This window comes from Anolis carolinensis, chromosome 2, assembly GCF_035594765.1.
Source record: "Anolis carolinensis isolate JA03-04 chromosome 2, rAnoCar3.1.pri, whole genome shotgun sequence".
Lineage (NCBI taxonomy): Eukaryota > Metazoa > Chordata > Lepidosauria > Squamata > Dactyloidae > Anolis > Anolis carolinensis.
Window position 1 is genome coordinate 215,842,675 of NC_085842.1, and position 27,989 is coordinate 215,870,663.

Below are 27,989 nucleotides of genomic sequence, written 5' to 3' on the forward strand. Positions count from 1 at the left end.
CCTCTACCTGAAGTGCAGGACGGCTCCAAAGTTTCACTGAAGCTCCAGATCATTCCTCAACTTTCCTTGGTGTGGAGTAAATTAGTTCAACCTGGTTCATCTTGTGATAAGTACTGTACTGGAAGTCTCTGACATCATGAAGACAGCTGGGCCACTTATGGTTTCGAGGCTACTATAGATGGGCCTTGGAGACACATGTTTCATTGTGACACATGTTTCATTTATAAATCTACAAACAGTATAGCTGAAGCACACAGGAGTTACCAATACCAATGGTTCCAGCTAATGCCATCAAGCAAAGCCTCCTTTTTGCCAATCTGAATGAAATACTGATTTTGGCTTTCTCCCCCACTCCCTTCAACTAGAGATTTGCCATTTTCTCCAGACACAAGTGGACTGTTCACTCAAAAACCCAGGATTGTGAACTCTAAAGAGACTGTTACCTTAACTAAGGTAAAGGTAAAGGTAAAGGTTTCCCCTGATGTTAAGTCCAGTCATGTCTGACTCTGGGGGTTGGTGCTCATCTCCATTTCTAAGCCGAAGAGCTGGCGTTGTCCGTAGACACCTCCAAGGTCATGTGGCCGGCATGACTGCATGGAGCGCCGTTACCTTCCCACCGAAGCGGTACCTATTGATCTACTCACATTGGCATGTTTTCGAACTGCTAGGTTGGCAGGAGCGGGAGCTAACAGCGGCCGCTCACGCCACTCCCGGGGTTTGAACCTGGGACCTTTCGGTCTTAACTAGCCCCCATTATAAAATATTGTCCTAGACCATCCTGAGTTAGAAAAATGTATGTGTGTGTGTGTGGGGGGGGGGGGGGGGCTCAGAAAGCATAATGTTGTGGAATTTGAAGAGACACAAATGGAGGGCGAAAGGAAGAAATGTGCCAAGAGGAAGGCACGACAAGCCAACCCTGACCAGGACCGCCTTCCACCTGGAAATCAATGCCCTCACTGTGGAAGAACCTGCAGGTCAAGAATAGAGCTCCACAGCCACCTATGTATCCACTGCCAAGACACTAAACTTAGAAGGCCATCATACTCAGACAACAGGGGACCGCCTAAGTAAGAAAGTAGCAGAAGAAAACACTGCCCTTCTCTGTGGATGGAAGCATAGCTTGTTAACTGTGATGTCTCATGGGCCATGTAGTCCTGTTCCTAGTATTATTGTGACAGATGAAGAGGAAAACTTGGATTTCCCACCGTTTCAGCCAGAATTGGAGCCCTTGCACCTGCAGGATATTTGCCCTCCAGAAGCCAGCCAAACAAGCCTTGAGCAAAAATCTCCCCCATTTTCTCGCTGGGATTATTATAATCAACAAAGAGGCGCTCGCGAGGCGACTCGCCGGAGCGCTAGGATAGCTGCCAGACAATTAGCTGATTAAGTCTGTTTCCCTTGGGAAACTTTAAGGAGTCAAACATCTGGACTCAGAATAGCTTTCGTTTCTTGTTCCCCAGAGAAACTGTTCTTTGGCGGGAAACAAGATCCTATTTAGGTGTTTGCTCTCGAAGATACCCTTGCGGAGTCAATTCGTCAGCTCGTGGAGTGAGATCGTGTGTAGACTTCGTACTCCAGTTCCCAGCTCCTGAATCAAGTTCCCAGCCCTGCCTTGTTCCACGGATTTCTATGGACTCAGTTCTTGTTCCACGTTTGCCTTGTTTCAAGTTGGACCTTGCCAAGTCTCAAGTTTTGCCTTGCTTTGCGTTTTAAACCACGGACCCTGCTTCTCGGATTCCAGCCTTGTTTTCCTTTGCTTCGGATTTACCTTAAGCCTCAAAGACTATGGACAGTTCCCCACACTATTGCTTGCCAAATAGTGTGTGTTTCGGTGAAGTGGATTATAACTTTGGACTTTAATATCATATATTGGACATTGTTTTTCTGGACTATATTTGACCTTTCCTGAAAGGTCTACTTCTGAACTATATTCCACACTTGCTTTTATTGACTTTATATATTTCTTTAATAAAGATATTAGATAGATTCTGGCCTCTGCGTATGGTTATTGGTGCTCTGCAGCCTGGGTCCTGACATTAACCTAGTGCTACTGTTGCCAATATACAATTCCCCTTGTTTTTTAATTAAGGGGGAAGATAGGATAAGAATTAGACTATCATTGGTAAATACAGGTTGCTCCAATGCCAAGTAAGACAGATGCACAGGGATGGTGCAGGCAAGACCAGTTGCTGGCATCAAGGAGTGGATGAGCCATTGCAGATTAACACCTCAGATCAAACTGCTCTGAGGGTAAAGAGAAATAAGTGGCAGGGCAGCAGAAGGTTGCCTTCTCAGATGGTGCTAAAGCTACTCCTCCTGTTAAAGTTATCAGGCTTGGATCATTTACAACTACAGTAGAGTCTCACTTATCCAACATTTGCTTATCCGACCTTCTGGATTATCCAACGCAGTTTGCCTTTTAGTAGTCAATGTTTTAGTAGTCAATGTTCTCAATACATTGTGATGTTTTGGTGCTAAATTCGTAAATACAGTAATTACTACATAACGTTACCATGTACCGAACTGCTTTTTTATGTCAATTTGTTGTAAAACATGATGTTTTGTTGCTTAATTTGTAAAATCATAACACAATTTGGTGTTTAATAGGCTTTTCCTTAATTCCTCCTTATTATCCAACATTTTCACTTATCCAACATTCTACCAGCCCATTTATGTTGGATAAGTGAGACTCTACTGTATTACTACTATTCTCAATCTTCCTCATTTTAAATTCCTTAGACACTCCCCCCCCTCCGCCCAAAGACAGATTTGTTGTTCCTGCTGTTGTGTATTTCAAGTTGTTTTTGACTGATGGCAATGCTATCATGGGGTTTTCTTGGCAGAATTTTCTCAAAGGAGGTTTGTCATTGCCTTCCTCTGAGGTTGAGTGTGCGCGACTAGCCAACAGGTTTCCGTGGATGAGTGTGAATTGAACCGTGGTCTCCTGATTCATAATCCAATGTTCAATTCACTACACCATGTGTAGCTGCCAGGAAAATCCTTAATTGCTCTGACTGATGGGCCAGCGAATAGGACTTGCAATGCTGATTTTAATGTTTGGGCAGATTTATATTGGTAATGGAGCTACCAGTGGTGCAGTGGGTTAAACTTGCTGAACTTGCTGATTGAAAAGTTTGCAGCTCAAACCCGGGGAGCTCCTGCTATTAGCCCCAGCTTCTGCCAACCTAGTGGTTCAAAAACATGCAAATGTGAGTAGACATCCTGTAAGAAGGTCACGGCGCTTCATGCAGTCATGCCAGCCGGCTTAGAAATGGAGATGAGTACCAACTCCCAGATTCGGACACAACTAGACTTAATGTCAGGGGAAAACCTTTACCTTTACTATATTGGTAATGGCCAGTTTTTCAGATAACAAGGTCCAATCAGTTGACTCCCAGAGGAGAGAGACATCGGGGCACATTAACATATACAAAACTTAAAAAGAGTAAAAATAGAACATCACACTATAACCCTTAACAATAACAAATGAGAAGAATAACCTAATTCTGTAATGTTGATTTTTAAAAATGTGACCAATTATGTCCTGTCAAATGAAATGAAACTTTATTCATAGCCCGCCCTATGTCCGCAAAGGGACTCAGGGCATCTCACAACAAAATACACAATGGAAAACATTCAATGCCGACAGTAATATGTAAACAAATCAATAAATGAATCAAGAACAACTCAGTAAATTATAGACAGACATAAATAAACAAGACATAAAACAATCCACATAATTACTAACATATTAAATCCTTAAAATATCAATTAAAAATCTCTAAAATTAGGCTAAAATTGTTGGGGGAGAGATGGAAAACAGCAATTTAACTGGGTGGATGCGAGCAGTCAGGTAAGGTGCAAATAGATGTCCTATCCTCCTCCTCTCCATAAGCTAATTTGCATAAGTGTGTTTTTAATAGCTGTTTGAAGGAGAGGAGAGAGGAGCCCATTTTTAATTCTTATGGGGGGGATTTCCAGAGGTGGGATCATGGAGAAGGCCTTTTCTCTCATTCCTACCGGCCAGAGGTGGGACTGAGAGGAGGGCCTCCTCCAATGAACACAGCACTCGTGTTGGTTTATATACAGAGATGCAGTTTTTCAAATAGTGTGGGCCTGAGCCGTTTAGGGCTTTATAGGTAATAACCAGCACTCTGTATTTAGCTCAGAAAGAGATCGGCAGCCAGTGGAGCTGCCGCAACATAGGAGTTCTCTGCTCCCTGTATGGCGCTCCAGTTAGTAACCTGGCTGCTAATCTCTGAACCAGTTGTATCTTCGGAACTGTCTTCAAAGGCAGCCCAATGCAGAGAGCATTGCAGGAGTTCAGATGGCATGTGACCAAGGCGTGGACCACCATGGCCAAATCTGGCATCTCAAGGTATCGACACAGTTGGCGCACAAGTTTTAGTTGTGCGAAGGTGCTCCTGGCCACTGCCGACACCTGGGGTTCCAGGGTAAGCAATGAGTCCAGGATCACCCCCAGACTGCGAACCTGTATTTTCAGAGGGAGTTCAACCCCATCCAAAACAGGGTGTAATCCCACACCCTGATTCGCCTTCCGACTGACCAGGAGTACCTCTGTTTTGTTTCGATTTACCTTCACCTTATTAGCCCTCATCAGTCCATCACTGATGATAGGCACTGGTTTAGGGGCAGGACTGCATCCTTGGCATGCTTGAGAGAGTGTTTATGGGAAATTCCTTAGTCATGATGGCTCTTCAGCAGTGGAACAGGCTGCTTTCAGAAGCTGTGAAATCTTCGACCCCTGACATTTTCAGAAAGGGATTAGACTGACACACCAGAGATACTTGGGAGTGTAGAATATCCTGTCTTGGGTTGAGTAGTTAGACTGAGTCCAGTCCAATTCAATACCTATGATCCAATCACTGCACTCTTCAGCTGGCAAAATCATTTCTAGCTCAATTCCTAAAAGGTCAGATTAATGAGGGAACATGACACTACCCCCCTAAGGTTTCAAGGGCACAATTCAAGGCACCATTTTGATGATGATATACTAGACACCCCCCGAAAAATGTGTACTCAAATGATCCTTTCCCTATGTTAATCTAATCAGAGCAAGCAGAAATTGTGCCACATGTGTTTCTTCACTTGCAAATTGAACATCCTGTAACTTCCTAGCTTATATCATGGAAAATAACAATAGCCTAATTTAAGAACAACAGCAACTACTACGAAATCCTAAGGGCTCAATCCAATTGCTGGTTCCATCTGGAGTAGACCCATGAACTAAATCAGTTGGACTTATATAAGTGTTACATTAGAGGGCAACAAGAAACGGTAAGATACAATTTAAAGGACCTTCCACATGAAAGGTAATGGCTATTAAAATAAATAGCAAGGTTGTTCCTGAAGGGGAGGCAAGAGGATGGAGAATATAAAAGAATAGGAGAAACAGAGATCAGTATGGTGATTTTGATGTATGAACTACTATGCCAATTAACAATAACTTATTAAATATTATATGTGATATTGTACTGAATTTTTCTTGTCTCTTCTTTAGAAGAGAATAAAAAGGTTTCTCTTTCTCTAAAAAAAGGAAACACTTATGAGGTTCCTAATGATTTAATACGTCTAACCATTGGACCAACTACTGAATATAAAAATATTTTATAATTGGAATGAACCCTTGGGAACAACTCAATTTGGATAGGATCAAAAAATCATCTAGTCTAGCATCTTGATTTCAAATATGATCAGCTAGATGCCTCTAAGAAACATACAAATAGGGCAATGGCTTTTCCCTGTCCTAATAATAATAATAATAATAATAATAATAATAATAATAATAATAATAATAATAATAATAATAATATTTTCATGTCAGGAGCGACTTGAGAAACTGCAAGTCACTTCTGGAGTGAGAGAATTGGCCATCTGCAAGGACGTTGCCCAGGGGACAACATTTTGATGTTTTACCATCCTTGTGGGAGGCTTCTCTCATGTCCCCACATGGAGCTGGAGATGATAGAGGGAACTCATCCGCGCTCTCCCCGGGTGGGATTCAAACCTGGCAGCCTTCAGGTCAGCAACCCAACCTTCAAGTCACAAGGCTTTAACCCACTACTCCACTGGGGGCTCCATATAATAATAATAATAATAATAATAATAATAATAATAATAATAATAACAACAACAACAACAACTTTATTTTTATACCCCGCCCCATCTCCCCGAAGGGACTCGGGGCAGCTTACATGGGGCTGAGCCCAGGCAGAATAGACAATATAAAAATGCAACAATATAATACAAATCAATAAAACATAAAATCTTATATACAGTTAACATACTGAGATAAAATCCTGGGTAGGCTCCTAAAAAAGGACTGGGCCAGAGAAAGTGCATGTAGTGTCATGTAAAATGTAATCAGGGGAGAGGTAGGTACCAGAACCATTAACACATGGTGCACTGGAGATGCTGTAGTGCTTTGGATTATTGAAATGTTATCCACTTTTCAGGCTAATAACCACTAGGCTTGTGCAATTCAGCTGGAGGGTGATCCGTTTTTGGTATCCGAATTTTGTTGGGTACCCAGATCCGTTTTCAGGGGCCTCCCGAATATCGGCTAATGGAAAAATCTATTTTCAGCTAGGCAGCCGAAAGGTCCAGGAGATCCAGACCACTGGTGGCAATGGGGAACTTACGAGACTCCCCTTTCTGTTCCTGGGATCCTTTCCTTTCTTCCTTTCATGGGAGCCTGGATTTGAGGAATGGGGTTATGGAAGCAACCTTCCTGGGACTCTTTCCTTTCAAGGGGGCATGATTTGAGCAACAGGGTTAAGGAAGCATCCTTCCGTCTCTAGAGCCAGGGCACAACTGAGAGCAACAGACACAGTTTGCGTAAGACACATCATGGTGTTCTTCTATTCTGATTGGCCCAATAGGCAGGGCTCATAGGGAAACCCCGTGCGAGCACACAGCAGCCTCTTCGAGAGAGGAGGAGCCATGACTGGAGGAGCTGTGACCAACTGCCGCATGGCCCTTTTCAGCTGAAAAAAACATGGTGGCTGAGCCCTTGCCATTGTGGCCAACCAAACAAGCCGAACAAGCCATAGTGGCTGAAGGAAACCAACCAAACCAAATCTGTGCACAAGCCTAATAACCACTGGAAAACCTATCCTATATCCATTTGTCTACTTCCTTGTAAGATCCATTCAAATTCTAGGTCACTAGTACCTGATCCCTGAGATATATCTACCTCTCTTATTTTCTCCTTAAATATTTATTTTAAAACTGTTATACACTAGGCTGGTTCTACACGGTAGAAGTAATGTAGTTTTGACACTACTTTAACTGCCATGTCTAAATGCTATGGAATCTTGGGAGTTGTAATTTGGTGCCAATATATTATTTACTTTTCAGATTCATTGCCCACTTACAATTTTTCAGAAGCAAGAAATCCAAAATACTCCAGACATCTGAATACATAGAAATAAAGATAGTGTAAATGCTGGTTCATTTCTAGAAACAGGTAAGAATCAACACTTACCACTGAAATGCCCCCAAATCAACAGGATGCTGTTGTCTGAAAAACAGAAAAACAAACATAAAGTACATTAAGATGAATCTCCTTACATTTAAAAAAAACATCCACAACCCAAGGACAGATGGTTTCAAATTAAGGGAGAAGAAAAGCAAAGTGTAAACAGAAATGTAAGATTGTTTCTAAATTATTATTAAAAATGAAAAACAGTCCTTTATTTGGACAGCCAGACCCTAAAAAGACCAGTAAATTAGTTTGATTTATGGGATATTTGACTTGCACATTCATTTAAGCAAAAACAAGTAATAATTCAGTACTATTATTTTTAAAAGAAGCAAGCAACACATAAATAATTTCCCATGTAGCTCCTGCAAATGCTTTCTTTTTTCTTCTGGCCAAAACAAAAGTTTTTTCTTGTGTGTCAGGAGCGACTTGCGAAACTGCTTCTGGTGTGAGAGAATTGGCTGTCTGCGAGGACGTTGCCCGGGGGATACCCTGATTTTTAGTGTTTTACTATCTTGTGGGAGGTTTCTCTCATATCCCCGCATGGGGAGCTAGAGTTGACAGGCAGGAGCTCACCTCGTTCTCCAGATCCTGTTGGCAGAAGGGTTTAACCCAATGCGCTACTGGGGCTCCAGTAAGACAAGCCAAAAAAAGGCTGAAAGCAGACAATAATTTCACAAGAGATGGGGTTGTTATGAAAGACTAGTCTTGTGTGTGTATTCCTTTTTTTGTTGATATTATATATTTAGTTTTTCAAGATTTTAAAGCACTCTAAAAACCTACAAAACTGAAATGCTAGAAGCAACAGCAAGATGAGTATATAGTACATCATTCTGATTGATGTATCTCTCTCTCTTGTCATCTTAAACACAATATAAACACTGCTTGCTACTTGAATATAAGTTCCTTCTTACATACCTGTGTGTGAGCGCTTCAGCTTTCTTTCACACTTTAGTATGATAAAAAAACAGATCATATAATAGGACTAGAGACACATATAGACTAGAACAGAGGTATGCAGGAAAAGAAAACCCCAGATTTGATTCAGATGTAGCAGCTGTCTGCTCAGGAAAGGAAAGAAGGTTCAACCCCAAGCCATTACTGAACACATTCCTCCCATATTTAATGAACATCTAATTACCTTAATTCTATGAAGAAAAGAAAAGTTTCCAGAGGGGAAAATTGGATGATCACAATTATTTTTGTAGCTTTTTACTAACAGAAAACATTTCTTCTGGAAAACAGCAACAGGCTTCTGTGTTCAGAATTATTATATTATATTATATTATATTATATTATATTATATTATATTATATTATATATATTTCATTATTATATTTATATTAAAATATACCCCCTATTCTCTCCCTTTTAATGCCCTTCATAGAATCCACATCTCGTAAACGATAGAATATTTTGCAAACATTTACTAAACTCTTTTTTTAAAAAGTTTGATATTGATCACATAGCAAAACAGCCTGCCTCAGGGAAGCGAGCTTGCTCCATCAGTGTTCAACATTTACACAAATGACCAGCCACTGCCAGAAGAGACCGAGAGTTTTATCTATGCTGACGATTGTGCCATCGCTGCTCAATCAGGGAGCTTTAAAATGGTTGAACAGAAGCTCTCTGAAGCTTTAGGTGCTCTTACTGCCTATTACAGAGAAAACCAGCTGATTCTTAATCCATCTAAAATGCAGACGTGTGCTTTTCATCTTAAGAACAGACAAGCATTTCAAGCTCTGAGGATTACCTGGGAAGGAATCCCACTGGAGCATTGCAGATATCAAGCAAAAAAAAAAAAATGGGTGTTAGAAATAATATCATATGAAACCTGACTGGCACAACCTGGGACTCACAACCAGACAAAGTAAAGACATATGTCCTTGCGCTTTGCTACTCAGCTGCTGAATATGTATGCCCAGTGTGGAATACATCTCACCATGTTAAAACAGTGGTTGTGGCCCTTAATGAGACATGCTGCATTATCACAGGATGTCTAAGCCCAACACTGCTGGAATAATGATATTGTCCTGACACCCATCGGGAAGTAAGCCGCCTGTAATGAAAGGACCAAGGCATTGACATCTCTGGTGCATCCTCTGTACGGATATCAGCCAGCATGCCAATGCCTTAAATCAAGAAACAGCTTCCTAAGATCCACAGAGATACTTGCTGTACTTACTACAGTAGAGTCTCACTTATCCAAGCTAAACGGGCCAGCAGAAGCTTGGATAAGCGAATATCTTGGATAATAAGAAGGGATTAAGGAAAAGCCTATTAAACATCAAATTAGGTTATGATTTTACAAATTAAGCACCAAAACATCATGTTATACAACAAATTGGACAGAAAAAGTAGTTCAATACACAGTAATGTTATGTTGTAATTACTGTATTTATGAATTTAGCACCAAAATATCACAATATATTGAAAACATAGACTACAAAAATGGCTTGGATAATCCAGAAACTTGGATAAGCGAGGCTTGGATAAGTGAGACTCTACTGTACAATGCAATCTGAGCCCGGCCATATGCACAATGGAGGACCTTCTCACACTGACACCAGAGGCACTCCAAGTGGCCAGCTTCTGGTCAAAGGAAATCTAGTATAATGCCAAGTTTTTAACTTTGTCTTTTAAAATATATTATAACTGTATCCTCAATTAGCTTCTAACATGATAAATAAATAGTATTTCCAAGGACTATAAAAGAATACAACAAAAGATCAAAAACCTCATTATTTATTTTATTCATTTCTAGTTAACTTATTTTGTCACCTTTCAGCAATATTGTACTTATAAACTCTGCCAAAGCCAGAAGCAGAGTCCAGCCAGATCAGTACAAAAGCTACAAATCCAAGCCAAGGTTACTTATCTCAAACTTAAGCACCAGTAACAGTCAGTTCAGGCTTGCTATGGGGTGAAATGAAATATTTTCCCTAGGAGACAAATTTTTCTGGAGACCATATTGACACAGTTTGCATCAAAAATTGAAATCCATTGTATCTAACCCATCCATCTCCATACCAAAGGAGGAAGTCGGCTTCTATAGTAGTGTCAGGCAAGCTCCACAATGGCCTCCCCTTGTTAATGAAATCTACCATAATGGATGCATTCATGAAGAATGAACCACAGTGTGAAGTGTTCATCCTCAATTATGGAAGTATTTATTGATAGGTGAAGGGCAAGGATGAGGTAAAAGCTTTTTAATTAGTAGAAACATGCAAAAGGCCATGATGGTAATGGGTGATAACTTCAAATGAGACCTTCACCATTCTTTGGTTGGTTTACAATTGTTCTCAAATGCTGCCAATGTAGAAAACTGGTGTCTTTCAGAACACTGTAGGGCTGGATCTACACTGCCATATAATCTAGGGCCCTTCCACACTGTCCTTTATTCCAGGATCTGATACCAGATTATCAGCTTTAAACTGGAATATACGAGTCCCCACTGCCAGATAACCAGGGATAAACAGATAATCTGGGATCAGATCCTGGGATAAAGGGGCAGTGTGGAAGGGCCCCTAGTTTCTGAATCCAGATTATCTGCTTTGAACTGGATTATACGATGCCTTATTATCCAGTTCAAAGCAGAACATCTGGATTCAGAAATTGTATTATATGACAATGTAGTAGTGGTGTCCAGTCTGTGGCCCTCTTGGTGTTTTGGGCTTGCATTCCCAGAATTCCTGACAAACTGGTCAGGTCTTCTGGGAGTTGGAGGACCAAAGATTTTGACACCAGTGCTCTGGGAGGTTTGTCTGTTGTTATCACCAAGCAGGCATGGAGAATGTCTAGCTCTTGATATTTGGTTGTACTACAAAACCCATCCCTCTTAATCACTAAATTATAACATGTGTGCTTTGGAGTCCAACAGTGTTTGCAGAGCCATATGTTTCAAGCCCTATCCTATGGGGTGTCTTGTTTTTTACTCTGAACAACTGCTAGAAGGCAGCCATGGATCATGTGCAAGAGAGAGGAGGTCAACTTATGTCTTTCATCTCAAGCGTGAAATAGGCCACACCAACTTTCCACATGTCTTTCCCTAATTTAGTACCCTTGATAAATGATGGCTGCAGAGCAGTAATCCCCAAACAATTTATACAATTAATCTAACCTTCTGACATGAACTCTCTAAATCAGGATTGGGGAATTTTAGGTCTTCCAGATGTCTTGAACTTCAGCTCCCAGATGCTGCAGTCATTATAACCAATGGTCAAGGATTTTGGAAGTCTTGGTCAAAACTTCTGGCCAAATGTTATTTAGGTAAAGGTAAAGGTTTCTCCTGACATTAAGTCCAGTCATGTCCGACTCTGGGGGTTGGTGCTCATCTCCATTTCTAAACCAAAGAGCCACCGTTGTCCAAGTTCATGTGGCTGGCATGACTGCATGGAGCGCCATTACCTTCCCGCCGGAGCTGTACCTATTGATCTACTCACATTTGCATGTTTTAGAACTGCTAAGTTGGCAGAAGCTGGGGCTAACAGCGGGCGCTCATTCTGCTCCCCGGATTTGAACCTGGGACCTTTTGGTCCGCAAGTTCAGCAGCTCAGTGCTTTAACACACTGCGCCATCAGGGGCCCTGCTATTTACCCTGCATTTAGTGATCTTCGGTGAAGTATTGTCTTTCAGTCTCAGCACCTCACCTGCAATATTAAGACAGTACTACCGGTTTTCTCTGAGTAGTCGTGATCTCTAAAATAAGATATTTGACATGCTCTAGACACTGATACATTTAAATGTCAGCAATCAAATGCCATAATGGAAAAAAAAACACATGATGCTACCCTCTTTACTGCTGTTGAACTCTACAACCTGGCATTCTTCACCATTATCTATACTGGTCAGCAGACTGCCAGGATTTGCAAGCTCAAAAAAGCTGGAGGGCTGTGTGATTTCTACCCATGGCCTTGAATTTATGAAAATTATATTAATTATGTATTTAAAAAAGAAAAACAGACAAAAGTCAAACTTAGCCTATTTCATATCTGAATAGGTTACATTTCAAGGCCCCTTCTACACAGTTGAATAAAATCTCACATTATCTGCTTTGAACTGGAATATATGGCAGTGTGGACTCAAATGACCCAGTTCAAAGCAGATATTGTGGGATTTTCTGCCTTGATATTCTGAGTTAAATGGCTGTGTGAAAGGGCCCAAATTGTGTGTTGTTGCATGAGGATTATGAACAAAATTGTTCACTTTAAATATCTAACCATGATAAACTATATGACAAGCTGACATCATGCAAATAAACAAGGTTGAACTATATGAAGGCTGTTTCCAAGCTGTTTATCTTTCAAGCTATTACATTTACATTAGTGAGTAGCAACTAGAGGATGCTGGAGAAAAACTTAGCCCATTGAATACATCCATAGAAAACGGTCACTTTTAATACTGGAGCAAAAAAACAACAAAAAACCCCCCAAAAAACAGGCTGCCACAGACATTAAGTACTACTTCTGAATGTGGGAAGAGGGAGGGCCCTTCCACACAGCCATATAACCCAGAATATCAAGGCAGAAAATCGCACAATATTTGCTTTGAACTGGGATGTCTGAGTCCACAATAGGTACTGCTCCAGTTCAAAGCAGAAAATGTGGCATTTTATTCAGCTGTGTGGAAGAGAAAGGAGTATTTCCAAAAAAGCATCCCTTATCCAGAATTTTGACATCAGAAATACTCCAAAATCCCAAATTGTCCACGTGGTTGGCTTAGATGACACCTTTGTTTTCTGATGGTCAACATATACAAATATTGTCTTATGCATAAATCTGTTCATAGCATTTTGCTTAAAATTATCATCAGGCTCCATGTTAAAAGTATATATGAGACATACAGATTTGGGTCTCATGTCCAAAATATCTCATTATGGACACATATGCAAATACAGGTACTGTATTCCAAAATCCAGAAAAATTCAAAATTCAAAACACTTTTGATCCAACCTGTATTTCCAAAAAATCAATACAGTATGTTTAAACATTATTTTGCGTGCAAAGATAAACAGTAACATAATATAACAATATAAAACAAACATTAAAATTGTGTTTTGCTATGCTTGCAGAGAGCAATAATGTTGAAAAGTAAAACTCACTCACTTCATGAAGGACCATTTACCGGAATATAGAAATTATAGCTAAAGTTATCTAGGGTCCCTTCCATACAGCCATATAACCCAGAATATCAAGGCAGAAAATCCCACAATCCCTGCTTTGAACTGAGTTATTTGAGTCCACATTGCCATATATTCTAGTTCAAAGTAGATATTGTGGGATTTTCTACCTTGGTATTCTGGGATATAGGGCTTCCACACGAAGGGACCCTAGTGAGAAAGTAACCACAACAAGATATTTTTCTGTGACTTCCTGGCTGATAAGTCACATTCTTAGCCTTACATTACAACACACATGTTCCTGCTAGGAGTTCGATTGTTTAGAGAACTAATGATATTAATAATAAACTCTCTCCTTTCCATCTGATACCTAATGAGAGTTATGAGAAATAACAGCACCTTGCTGACTCTGAGGAGCTGCCAGCATAATCCTTAGTTACAAACTATGTAAAAGGAAGATCACTATTAGACCCTTTCCAAATAGCTAAATAAAATCCCACATTTGAACTGGGATATATGACAGTGTGGGCTCAGATAACCCAGTTCAAAGCAGATATTGTGGGTTATTCTGCCTTGATATTCTGGGCTATATGGCTTAGTGGAAGGGGCCCTCAGTCTCATTTCACAGACAGTCAGGTGAGTATTATCAAAAGCCATAAAATAATGTGAGAGCCAAAGGAGTGATTTCTTTTATTCAAAAGTCAACCTTTAGGTCATAAATTTAAAAGTTTAAGTAATGCTAAAGGTTTTCTGCTGACATTAAGTCCGGTTGTGCCTGACTCTGGATGTTGGTTCTCATCTCCATTTCTAAGCTGAAGAGCCGGCGTTGTCTGTAGGTGCCTCCTAGGTCACGTGGCTGGCATGACAACATGGAGTGCTGTTACCTTCCAGCTGGAGCGGTACCTATTGATCTACTCATGTTTGCATTTTTCGAACAGCTAGTTTGGCAGAAGCTGGGGCTAACAGTGGGAGCTCACCCTGCTCCCCATATTCGAACCGCTGACCTATTGGTCAGCAAGTTCAGCAGCTCAGTGGTTTAACTCACTGCACCACCAGAAGCTCCTTAAAAAATTTAGTAATCTGTAAACACCTTGCTGTAATCTCAGTGATCCATTTTAGCTGCCATCATTGGGATCACTCCCTGCTCTCACTGTTATCACATTTTGAGGCATGGTTGGGTACAAAGTTTGTCTGCAACCTATACCATTAAACAGATGTAAGGGGAAAGGAATCCCTCTTCTCATCAATGGATGTCAGAACAGCAACAATGGCTGTGAAACTCCTTCTATTCAGCTGTACAACAGATTAAAATGTAACCTTTTTTGCACCAGGTGTGGTACCTGTCTTTCCCCCAGGTTCAGTGCTTTTCTCCTTCTACTCTTTCCAAGAGTAGATGAAGAATGGTTTCACCATCATCAGTCCAAGCTTAAATGAAAAATGGTTTCACCATCTCCAGTCCAAGAGTAAATGAAATATGGTTTCACCATCTCCAGTTCAAGACCCCTGAGAACTATCCTGTTCTCATTTATGGCCTGGAATATTTTCTGTAGGTAGATATCTACCTTTTTACTGGCCTTGCATTACGTTGATTTGATGTATGCTAGGAAACTGACTTGCATACTTAAATACTGTATGTCATATTGCTTAGAAGTGCATTTATTTGTTTTATTGCTTCATGAATAATGAATAGAAAATAGATTATTTTGGGAAAGTAACACCCTGTTAAGCTTGGAGAAAGGCCAATCATACAAAGAAAACCTTGTTTACCCCAGGGTCTCAAAAAGGTCCCTTCTACACTACGATATAAATTATCTGCTTTGAACTGGATTATTTGGCAGTGTAGATTCACATAATTCAAAGCAGATAATGTGGATTTATATGGCAGTGTCGAAGGGGCCTTTTTGAGATAGAAGTAACTCGTAGTTAGAAGTAACTCATAGGCCCCTTCCATACAGCTGAATAAAATCCCACATTTTCTGCCTTGATATTCTGGATTATATGGCTATGTGGAAAGGCCCGAAGGCTCACAACAACAATAAAAGAAATAAGAGCTAGTTAGACTTCCTTTTGGTCGTTGTTAGCCCCAGTTGCTTTATGTGGTCCTTGCTTTTTCTGAACTACTATCAGACGTTAGCTATATGGCCATAAACCAGGGATAGTGGAAGTTGTCATTTAACATCAATTGGAAGGCTACAAACTCACCCTGTGTGTATTTAAAGAGAATGTTTCCACCTTCTTTCACATCTGTTCAATCAGTTTTTGTGTTGCCTGCACTCGTGTATAGGATTCTTTTTTTTTTTTTCAGAAGAAGGGGGTGGGAAATTCTTTTCAGAGTCAGAGATGGAGAAAGTAAAAGTAAAGCTTCAGTAATTTCCCATTGAGCTATTGGATAATGAGATTTGAAAATAAGAGGGCGGTGGCAATTTAGATCACTGCTTCTGAAACTATGTGTCCTGACCCCAAATGGGGTCTCCTTGGCTCAGTGTTCAGGTCACAAAAAACACCACCCATTTACACAAATCTGTTAGTAACAACATACAGGAGACTCAGAGCCCTTCCACACAGCCCTATATCCCAGAATATCAAGGCAGAAAATCCCACAATATCTGCTTTGAACTGGGTTATCTGAGTCCACACTGCCAGTTCAAAGCAGATAATGTGGGATTTTATTCAGCTGTGTGGAAGGGGCCTCAGTGGACTCCTTAAAATGTTTCAGCTGTACTCCACAAAAGGAAAACCATTCTGTTTAGCAAGCCGTGCATTTATTATCTGATTCATTATCAGTCAATGCTTGATTTTATATCTATTTTATAAACCTATATATCTGGGGTCACGTAAGTATTTTTTGAGCAGAAAGTGGTTGTGACTGGAAAAAAGCTGAAGAAGCCCAGGTTTAGATGACTTCCAATTTTTGCTAAGAATCAGGAGACAAGTCCTACACCTGCTTTAAATACATTTAAGCAAACTGGCAACTTTTCTTTTATCCCTACATAATATATTCCTTCTTGCAGCATGGCAACCCACCCACAAGCCACACTTTATGACTCACTTCAGTGATTATGTAAAAGAGAAAAGTAAAGAGAATAAGCTGTTCTCAATTATGGCAGAAAGAGCATTGGGTGTTATCTCTTTTCTGGGTGAAGACTAACACTGGTTTTCATCCTAGGTCAAACTTTATTTTTCTCACCATGCCATCGCCCTGTACACACCGAAATTTTGTCCAATTTTGAAAGCAAGATTAGGTCTCCTTAGAACTTGGAGTCAAGGCCACCTGGGATCTCTAGGTAGGACTAGAAAAAAATTGTCTGAATCCCAAAACAACAATTGCTGTGTGACGTTGAAAGGCGTCAGCCAGAATTATTCGACTCAGTACAATGCAGCCCCTCCACACGAAAGAGAAAGGCAGGTGGATAGTTTTGTTAGTATTAATAAGTTATTGATACCAGACCAAATCAAAACATGCACAGGATAAATCTCTCATCCACTGCCCGAACCAGTGATCAGTGTGATATTTCGTAGCAACATAAATTGCAAAAGGTGTGCCCCAGATTCCTTGCAAGATCACAGAAGGATATGCCTCCTCACCTTACGCTGTGCAGATTTTGACCCACATATAAGCCAAGGAAGAGTTAAGACTGCTGGGAACTTATACTAAGGGTGATTCAAAAAATTAGCAGCACACCAAAAATGCCTTGTTTATTTGCAAACTCTGGGTCCTGGCCCCAAATGGGATCCCCTTAGCTCAGTGTTTGGTTCACGAAAAATCTGGCAACAGTAAAAAGTTTCGGAATGCTTCCCATTTACACACATCTCTGCAGAAAATGCTTCAGCTGTACACTACAAAAAGGAAAACTATTTGCAAACTGTTAGACATAAACATTATTATTAGCTAGCACCTTGTCTGGATATGAGATAAACTCTCACACATACAGCACTATTCTGAATCAGGTTAGGAGGTGGGCAACTGGTAGCCTTTGCTACACTGTATGTTGTTTGACTGGCACTTCCATCAGCCTCAGCCAGCACAGTCAGTGGTGAGGGATGATGGGAGCTGCTGTCCTGACCACATACTGGCATGGGGAAAAGGAGCGGAGGAAAAAGGACCTCTTTACACTAGAGCACAGATGGATCCACTTAAAACTCGGTTGCTGCCTCCTGGAGAATTCTGAGGCTCATAGTTTGGGGAGGGGCCTTTAAACTTCTCAGCCAGACAGGTCCTGGACCTCACTAAACTACAACCCCTAGAATTCTGCAGGTGGCAGTACGCAGGAGATCCATGCTCTAGTGCAGGGGTCCTCAAACTTTTAAAGCAGAGGGCCGGGCCGGTCGACAATCCTTCAGACTGTTGAGGGGCCGAATTATCATTTGGGGAAAAATAAAAACAAATTCCTATGCACACTGCACATATATTATTTGTAGTGCAAAACAACAACAATAACAATGAAAGAACAATACAATATTTAAAAATGAAAATAATTTTAGCCAACAAAAACCTATCAGGATTTCAATAGGAAGTGTGGGCCTGCTTCTGGCCAATGAGATAGTCAGGTTAATTAGGATTGTTGTTGTTGTGTGTCTTCAAGTCATTTCAGACTTTGGGCGAGCTGAGGTCCAAAATTATTTATTTATTCATTTACTACATTTATTTACTACATTTATATCCCACCCTTCTCACCCCGAAGGGAACTCAGAACAGCTGTATGTACATACAGTATATTATATTATTAGCATAGCACAATATTAGCATTATATATTACTGTATTAAACTATACCACTATACTGTAATATTATATGTAATATATAACATATAATTAATATTATATGGTATTATTATTCGTATTATATTGTATAAAATGATAATATTATTATCAATATCATATGTATATACAATATATTATATTATTAAAATGGATATAAAAATATTATATTATAAATGTGGGCGGGGGCCAGGTAAATGACCTTGGAGGGCCGCATCCGGCTCGCGGGTCTTAGTTTGGGGACCCCTGCTCTAGTGTGATGAGGCAGAAAAGTCTCCCTGAAGTGCCTGAACAGTGAAAAAAGCCTAAGCGACACATGAGAGTGCTGCTTTTTAAACTTAGGGTCCTGACCCTTTGTTTAATGTTGAGATCACGAAAAATTTTGCAACGGTGAAAGGTTTCTGAATGCCACCTGTTTACCCAAATCTGTTAGGAACAGGATAGAGCATTTAATAATAATAATAATAATAATAATTTTATTTCTTACCTGTCTCTCCTCATGGCTCGAGGCAGGTTACAAAACAATTAAAATACATAAGCACAGCAAAAACGCTACAAATACACACCGTAAAACATACCTCCATAAAACTTATATATCAAAACGTATCTCTATGAAATGCATAGAGATATGCATAGAGCACTTTAATGTTACTTGAATTTTGGCTGTGGCTGGCATGTTATACTGCCCATTTTAATAGTAGCTATCGCTGAGTTTTATTGAGTATTTTATTTAAGTTCAGGCTTTTTATACTTTGTGTTGTTTTATGTTAATTGATATTGCTATTTTTTAATATGTTGATGTAATTTACCTGTATTTTTATGTGCTTTTATGGTACTATTTGTGTTGTAAGCCATCCCGAGTCCCTTTTAAGAGATGGTGGCGGGATACAAATGAAGTTGTTGTTGTTGTTGTTGTTGTTGTTATTGTTATTGTTGTTATTATTATTATTATTTTATTATGACATAGCAAACATGATAGATATGCTGGATTTTGTATCACAAAATCACAAGTCGAACACTTGCCAAGTGTTTAGGACTGTGTGATGTATTTTCGGATGATGCGTGCAGATCCCAGTAGGGTGGTCTTTTGCAGTTGGCAGATCGTAATTTTGTCAATGTATATTGATATTTATTATTATTATTATTATTATTATTATTATTATTATTATTATTATTATTAGAGAGATTAAACAAAGGACATGCATTAAAATTCATGTTTCTGTTTAAAGACTGCCTGGGTAAGCCTGCCGGAAGTGACAGATCTTCACTTGCGTCTTAAATTCCGACAGCTGATTTAGTTGTCGGAGCTCTACCAGCAGGTTGTTCCACAGCCTTGGGGTGGCCGATAAAAAGATCCTCTGAGTAATGACTGCCAGTCAGGATCTGGCTAGTTGGAGCAGACACCCTCCAGAAGACCGAAGTGTACAAAGTGGATTGTATGGTAGAAGGCAATCCTTTGGGTAACCTGGACCCAAACCAGGTAGGGCTTTAAAAGTTAAAACCATCACCTTGTACAGAAAAGTTGAACCACTCTAACAACCACCATGTCAGACTACATAGAGAAGCCACTGTAATCCACAAGCATGTGGACAATTTCAACAGAAAGGAGGAAACTATGAAAAGAAACAAAATCTGGCTACCAGTATTTAAAAAACTCTAATATCAGGACAGTAAATAATGAACAACACTCAGAAAACAGAGGAATTCCAGACAGGAAACAATCAGGATCAGCTAATCACCTCCCAACAAAGGATTCCCCCCAGGCAGGAAACAGCCAGGCTTTGAAACTGCAAGGCCATTCAATGCTAATCAAGGTGACCAATTGCAACATTGATACTTGCTTCAAGCAGACAAGAGTTCTTTCTCCCACCCTGGACATTCCACAGATATATAAACCCCACTTGCCTAGTTTACAAGACACCTCACAACCTCTGAGGATGCCTGCCATAGATGTGGGCGAAACGTCAGGAGATAATGCTTCAGGAACATGGCCATACAGTCTGGAAAACTCACAGCAATCGACAACGCATCACCCTGTACTTTGCCTGGAAACTAATTGGCAGCCAGTGGAGTGACTTTAGGATAGGTGAAACATCTGAGATGTTCCTGTAACCCAGTGGTTCTCAACCTTCCTAATGCCGTGACCCCTTGATACAGTTCCTCATGTTGTGGTGAACCCCAACCATAAAATTATTTTCATTGCTACTTCATAACTGTAATTTTGCTACTGTTATGAATCTAAATGTAAATATTTGATATGCAGCATGTATTTTCATTCACTGGATCAAATTTGGCACAACTACCCGATATGGCAAATTTGAATACTGGTGGGGTTGGGGGGGGGATTGATTTTGTCATTTGGGAGTTGTAGTTGCTGGGATTTATAGTTCACCAACAATCAAAGAGCATTCTGAACTCCACCAACAATGCAATTGAACCAAACTTGGCACACATAACTCCCACGACCAACAGATAATACTGGAAAGGTTTGGTGGACATTGACCTTGGGTATTGGAGTTGTAGTTCACCTACATCCAGAGAGCTCAAACAATGATGAATTTGGACCAAACTTGGCATGAATACTCAATGTGCCCAAATGTTAATGTGTTTTCTGATGGTTTTTGGTGACCCCTCTGATGCCACCTTGCATCCCCCCAGGGGTCCCGACCCCCAGGTTGAGAAACACTGCTATAACCAATCTGGATGCTGTATTTTGAACCAGTTGGGAGTTTCCAAACTTGGTACAAGGGCCAATGTAAAGTTCAATCTTTACAGTTTAAGGTATAGGTAAAGGTTTTCCCCTGACATTAAGTCTAGTCGTGTCCGACTCTGGGGGTTGGTGCTCATCTCCATTTCTAGGCCGAAGAGCCGGCATTGTCCATAGACAACTCCAAGGTCATGTGGCCGGCATGCCTGCATGGAGCACCGTTACCTTCCTGCCGGAGCGGTACCTATTGATCTACTCACATTGGCATGTTTTCGAACTGCAAGGTTGGCAGGAAGCTGGAGCAACAGTGGGCGCTCACTCGGATTTGAACCTGGGAGCTTTTGGTCTGCAAGTTCAGCAGCTCAGTGCTTTAACACACTTCGCCACTGGGGTTCATATATATATATATATATATATTTAGCACCAAAATATCATGATATATTGAAAACATTGACTACAAAAATGCCTTGGATAATCCAGAACCTTGGAGAGTCTCACTTATCCAAGCCTCGCTTATCCAAGGTTCTGGATTATCCAAGCCATTTTTGTAGTCAATGTTTTCAATATATTGTGATATTTTGGTGCTAAATTCATAAATACAGTAATTACAACATAACATTACTGAGTATTGAACTGCCTTTTCTGTCAAATTTGTTGTATAACATGATGTTTTGGTGCTTAATTTGTAAAATCATAACCTAATTTGATGGTTAATAGGCTTTTCCTTAATCCCTCCTTATTATCCAAGATATTCGCTTATCCAAGCTTCTGCCGGCCCGTTTAGCTTGGATAAGTGAGACTCTACTGCAGGGGTCCCCAAACTAAGGCCCGGGGGCCACATGTGGCCCATCAAAGCCATTTATCCGGCCCCCGTGGCAGTGGCTCCCTCCTCCGCTGAGGAAGGCAGAAGCGGCACAAGGGAGGAGGGAAAGGCGTTAATTATTAAGAGGTGCTTTGCTTGTGCTTTTGGTGCACAAAGGCAGAAAGGGGTTGGACTAAATGGCACAAGGGGTCTCTTCCAACCCTATTTTTTATTATTATTATTATTATTATTATTATTATTATTATTATTATTATTAATGTTGAGGCTGGGTGGCCATCTGTCAGGGATGCTTTGCTTGTGCTTCTGGTGCACAAAGGCAGAAGGGGGTTGGACTAAATGGCCCAAGGCGTCTCTTCCAACCCTCCTCCTCCTCCTCCTCCTCCTCCTTATTAACATTAAGGCTGGGTGGCCATCTGTCAGGTGTGCTTTGCTTGTGCTTTTGGTGCACAAAGGCAGAAGGGGGCTGGACTAAATGGCCCATGAGGTCTCTTCCAACCCTCATTATTTTTATGATGATGAAAATTGAGGCTGTTTTTGTTCCCGTTTTGTTTGTTTACTTCAAAATAAGGTATGTGCAGTGTGCATAGAAATTTGTTCATAATTTTTTTTTTTAAAAAAAAACTATAGTACGGCCCTCCAACGGGCTGAGGGACCATGAACTGGCCCCCTGTATAAAAAGTTTGGGGACCCCTGCTCTACTGTATATAGATACACACACACACACACACATCTGGCATCAGCAGAAAGGGGTCATGAGTGGGAAAAGTTTAGGAAACCTTGTGTGAGAAAATAGTTCAGACCATAGAAGGGGCCATGTCTATAATGTTTGTGGCTGAAGTGAGAAAGCCTCCTCTAGCCATCCATCCTTTTCTGAGTCTCTGAGGCAACAGAAAGTTTGGGCTGCCTTCCTGCTTGGCCTGCCAGTGGCTGTGTGCCTCCAGGCTTCGTTTCTTCCCTCCTGTGTCCAGTGGGGGCAACAGCTTGCCAGGCCACAGGGAACCCCGCTTAGAGGAGATCAGGCTATTAATAGGCGCGCTGCCTTCGCTGTGGCCAGATATGGCTTCGGCGGCTTCGAGTCCCTCAGGCGCAGGGCGGGAAGAGCGGGGACACACAACCACTCCGAAAGAGGGACACGCACAAGGCTTGAGCCTTCCCCCCTCTCCCGCCCAAAGCATCTCTCTTCATTGCTTCCCTACCTGTCTCCGCAGCGGCTGGGAAGGTGAAGGGGAGCGACTGAAGGGCGGCCGGGAAGAGGCGCTCCAAAGTTACAGCGAAGGGCGATGCGGCTCCAACGGGGGGCCTCCCTCCCCTTTTCCCGTCCCTCCTTCCCTCCCTCCTTTCACGGGTGTCACTCAGAAAGGCCGCCCGAGTGGACGGCGGACAGGAAAGAGGCCCCCTCCCCCTGCTCGCAGTCCACGCCCACGGAAGAGAGAGAGAGAGAGAGACGCACACACACAGAGAGAAGGTGGCTCTTCCCAGCCACAGCTGAGTCAGCCCTCCTCCCCACATCTCTTTCAAGTACCCATCGTCATTCTGTAAAGCAGGCAGGCTTTAGAACAGGCAACAGTTTGAGACAACGAAGGACTCTCAGGGATTCCTGATTAATGCACTGCAGCACATTGAGACAGGGAAGTGTTTGGCAGCGTAGAGCTCAGTCATACTCAGTTTTGAAATGAAACGGATGATTCCCCTACCTTCATCACACTGTTAAACCTTTCTGTGTCACTCACTTTTACTATGGTATTTTTAAATTATTTATTTATTTATTTATTTATTTATTATTTAAGAAAAAGTTCTGCTGCTGCTGCTCAGTCTTTTAGTTATCTCCAACTCTTCGTGACCTCATGGACCAGTCCACACCAGAGTTCCCTGTTGGCCATCACCGCCCCCAGTTCCTTCAAGTTCATGCCAGTCACTTCAAGAATACCGTCCATCCATCTTGCCCTTGGTCGGCCTCTCTTCCTTTTTCCTTCCATTTTCCCCAGAATTGTGATCTTTTCCAAGCTTTCCTGTCTCCTCATGATGTGGCCAAAATACTTCAGCTTTGCCTCTAATATCCTTCCCTCCAGTGAGCAGCCAGGCATTATTTCCTGGAGGATGGACTGGTTGGATCTTCTTGCCATGCAAGGCACTCAGGATTTTCCTCCAGCACCAGAGTTCAAAAGCATCTATCTTCCTTTGCTCAGCCTTCCTTATGGTCCTGCTCTCGCACCCATAGATTACTATGGGGAATACCACTGCTTTCACTATGCAGACCTTCGTTGCCAGTGTGATGTCTCTGCTCTTCACTATTTTGTCAAGGTTGGCCATTGCTCTCCTCCCAAGAAGTAAACGTCTTCTGATTTCCTGGCTGCAGTCTGCATCTGCAGTGATCTTCATGCCTAGAAATATAAAGTCTGTCACTGCCTCCACGTTTTCTCCCTCTATTTGCCAGTTATCAATAGGTGTAGTTGCCATGATCTTGGTTTTCTTGACGTTTACCTGCAACCCAGCTTTTGCACTTTCTCCTTTCACCTTGGTGATAAGGCTCCTCAGCTCCTCCTCGATTTCAGAGTGGTATCATCTGCATACCTAAGGTTGTTAATGTTTCTTCCAGCAATTTTAACTCTGGCCTTGGATTCCACAAGCCCCGCACATCGCATGATGTGTTTTGCGTACAAGTTGAATAGGGAGGGTGAAAGTATGCAGCCCTGCCTCACTCCTTTCCCAATCTTGAACCAGTCTGTTATTCCGTGATCTGTTCTTACTGTGGCTACTTGGTCTTTATACAGATTTCTCAGGAGACAGACAAAGTGACTTGGTATCCCCATACCACCAAGAACATGCCATAGTTTATTATGATCCACACAATCAAAGGCTTTAAAATAGCCAATAAAGCAGAAGTAGATGTTTTTCTGAAACTCCCTGGCTTCCTCCATTATCCAGCGGATATTGGCAATTTGGTCTCTCGTTCCTCTGCCTTTTCTGAACCCAGATTGGACATCTGTTACATAAGTTACAATTATATAAACATACTAGCTGTGCCCGGCCACGCGTTGCTGTGGCTTAGTCTGGTGGTGTTGGTCAGTCTACATTAGGTTGTATTTATGCTGTGACCTCCACCCTTCTTTATACTCACATTAGTAGTAGTATTTGAAGTCTGTTACCTTCTTCAATTTTTGTGTTGATTGATAATTGCTTGAGATCCCTGTTGTCTTTGGTTTGTTGTTAGTTGTAATGTCTGATTCTGCTGAGGGCGGTTTATATTTTTATTGTGGTACAATAGTCTTTTTTTGTTTTGCCTGTGTAGGTGTTTATTATTATTGTTGTTGTAGTGGTCATGAAGGTTGGATAAGTTAGATGCTACTGTATTGTTTTTTGGAGGCCCAGTGTAGCACTGACTGGCCTCTCAGCCTCAGTGCCTGGCTGTTTTTTGCCTGTGATGGTGTTGATTCTTATTGTTGTTGTTGTTGTTGTCATTGTTATTATTGTAATTGTTTTTTTGGAGGCCAAGTGTGAATGTAGGGATTGGGGAGGTGGATGAGTTGTGTTGTCAAATTTTGTATTTGTTATAGTCACAATGCGTTGTTGTGAGTTTTGTGGGTCCGGATTGTGGTTTTGTGGTGTGGTTGTGTTGTTACAATCGGGAGGGAATGCTTTTGCGTTGTGTTGCCAAGGTTCGTATTTCTGGGGCATTTAGTTGTGCTGTTATAGTCATGATGCGTTGTTGTGAGTTTTGTGGGTCCAGTGTGGTTTTGTGGTGTGGTTGTGTTGTTACAACTGGGAGGCAAGGCTTTTGCATTGTTTTGCCAAGTTTTGTATTTCTGGGGTGTTTAGTTGTGTTGTTATAGTCATGATGCGTTGTTGTGAGTTTTGTGGGTCCGGATTGTGGTTTTGTGTTGTGGTTGTGTTCTTACAACTGGGAGGCAAGGCTTTTGCGTTGTTTTGTCAAATTTTGTATTTCTGGGGCGTTTAGTTGTGTTATAGTCACGAAGCGTTGTTGCGAGTTTTGTGGGTCCGGATTGTGGTTTTGTGGTGTAGTTGTGTTGTTACAACCGGGAGAAAAGGCTTTTTTGTTGTGTTGTCAAGTTTTGTATTTCTGGGGCGTTTAGTTGTGTGCCAAGTTTCGTATTTCTGGGGCGTTTAGTTGTGTTGTTATAGTCACGATGCATTGTTGTGAGTTTTGTGGGTCCAGATTGTGGTTTTGTGGTGTGGTTGTATTGTTACAACTGGGAGGCAAGGTTTTTGCGTTGTGTTGTCAAGTTTTATATTTCTGGGGCGTTTAGTTGTGTGCCAAGTTTCGTATTTCTAGGGCAATTAGTTGTGTTGTTATAGTCACGATGTGTTGTTGTGAGTTTTATGGGTCCGGATTGTGGTTTTGTGGTGTGGTTGTGTTGTTACAACCTGGAATGAAGGCTTTTGCGTTGTGTTGCCAAGTTTCGTATTTCTGGGGCATTTAGTTGTGTTGTTATAGTCACAATGCGTTGTTGTGAGTTTTGTGGGTCCTGTGTGGTTTTGTGGTGTGGTTGTGTTGTTACAACTGGGAGGCAAGGCTTTTGCATTGTGTTGCCAAGTTTTGTATTTCTGGGGCGGTTAGTTGTGTTGTTATCGCATGATGCGTTGTTGTGAGTTTTGTGGGTCTGGATTGTGGTTTTGTGGTGTGGTTGTGTTGTTGTAACCTGGAGGCAAGCCTTTTGCATTGTGTTGCCAAATTTCGTATTTCTGGGATGTTTAGTTTTGTTGTTATAGTCACTGCGCAAACAACTTTATCATTTTATATATATAGATTCTATACATTTCCCCCTCTTTTATTTACATTCACCCTTGTGCTCCCCTTCCCCAGAGCCATCTCTTCTTCTGTAGTCCCACCAAAAGTTCAATTCTTCATTTGGAGGTAAATTCCCGTCTTCTTTTTCCAATAATTTTTCTAGAAATTTTCTCCAAATACTTTCAAAATCATTTCTTTTCCATAATCCCTTATTTACTTTTAAATTTGATGTTAGCTTGTCATTCAGTGCCATTCACCAAACTTCTTTATACCATTCATTAATTTGTAATTTCATTTCTCCTTTCCAATATTTTGCAATTAGTAATCTAGATGCTGTTAATAGCATGCCTATTAAATTTTTTCCCTCTTATCTTTCTCATCCTCTTTTTAAATTAATACTTCCACTGGATTCCTTCTAATTTTTATATTCATAATATTTTCTATTTCCCTTATGACCAATTCCCAAAAACCTTTACTATGGTATTTAAAGTACGGTCCAGCTGCCTTCATTTCACAGTGTAGATCAGGCATGGGCAAACTTCAGCCCTCCAGGTGTTTTGGATTTCAACTCCCACAATTCGGAATTGTGGGAGTTGAAGTTCAAAACGCCTGGAGGGCTGAAGTTTTCCCATACCTGGTGTAGATGCATGTAGAGAAGGTTCATAGGTGAAGGTAAAGGTTTTCACAAACATTAAATCTAGTCATGCCGACTCCAGGTTGATGCTCATCTCCCTTTCTAAGCTGAAGAGCCGGCATTGTCCGTAGACATCTCCAAGGTCATATGGCTGGCATGACTGCATGGAGCACCGTTACCTTCCCGCCGGAGAAGTAACTATTGATCTACTCACATTTGCATGTGAAACATACAGATTGGGAACCCATTTCCAAAATATCTCATTATGGACACATATGCAAATACAGGTACTGTATTCCAAAATCCAGAAAAATTCAAAATCCAAAACAATACAGTATATTCAAACATTATTTTGCATGCAAAGATAAACAGTAACATAATATAACAATATAAAACAAACATTAAAATTATGTTTTGCTATGCTTGCAGAGAGCAATAATGTTGAAAGGTAAAACTCACTCACTTCATGAAGGACCATTTATCGGTATATGGAAATTATAGCTAAAGTTATCTAGGGACCCTTCCACACAGCACTATAACCCAGAATATCAAGGCAGAAAATCCCACAATCCCTGCTTCAAACTGAGTTATCTGATTCCACATTGCCATATATTCTAGTTCAAAGCAGATATTGTGGGATTTTCTACCTTGGTATTCTGGGATATAGGGCTGTGTGGAAGGGCCCCTAGTGAGAAAGTA

The 27,989-nt window shown here is 41.1% G+C and overlaps 2 protein-coding genes across 3 annotated transcripts in view; one reads left to right on the forward strand and one right to left on the reverse strand.

Moving 5' to 3' along the window:
• The window catches only part of tmod1 (tropomodulin 1), an 80,761-nt gene extending 57,431 nt beyond the window's left edge, over window positions 1–23,330 (reverse strand). Inside the window, exons 1-2 of one of the 2 annotated variants that reach the window (XM_016996939.2) lie at window positions 23,106–23,330; window positions 7,508–7,543 (exon numbers count right to left, since the gene is read on the reverse strand). The gene's annotated coding sequence lies outside the window, so the exon portion shown is untranslated. The remainder of the gene's footprint in view (window positions 1–7,507; window positions 7,544–23,105) is intronic. The other variant, XM_003226551.4, reaches the window with a different exon arrangement.
• The window catches only part of tstd2 (thiosulfate sulfurtransferase like domain containing 2), a 225,189-nt gene that overhangs the window by 80,055 nt on the left and 117,145 nt on the right, over window positions 1–27,989 (forward strand). The window lies entirely within an intron of this gene.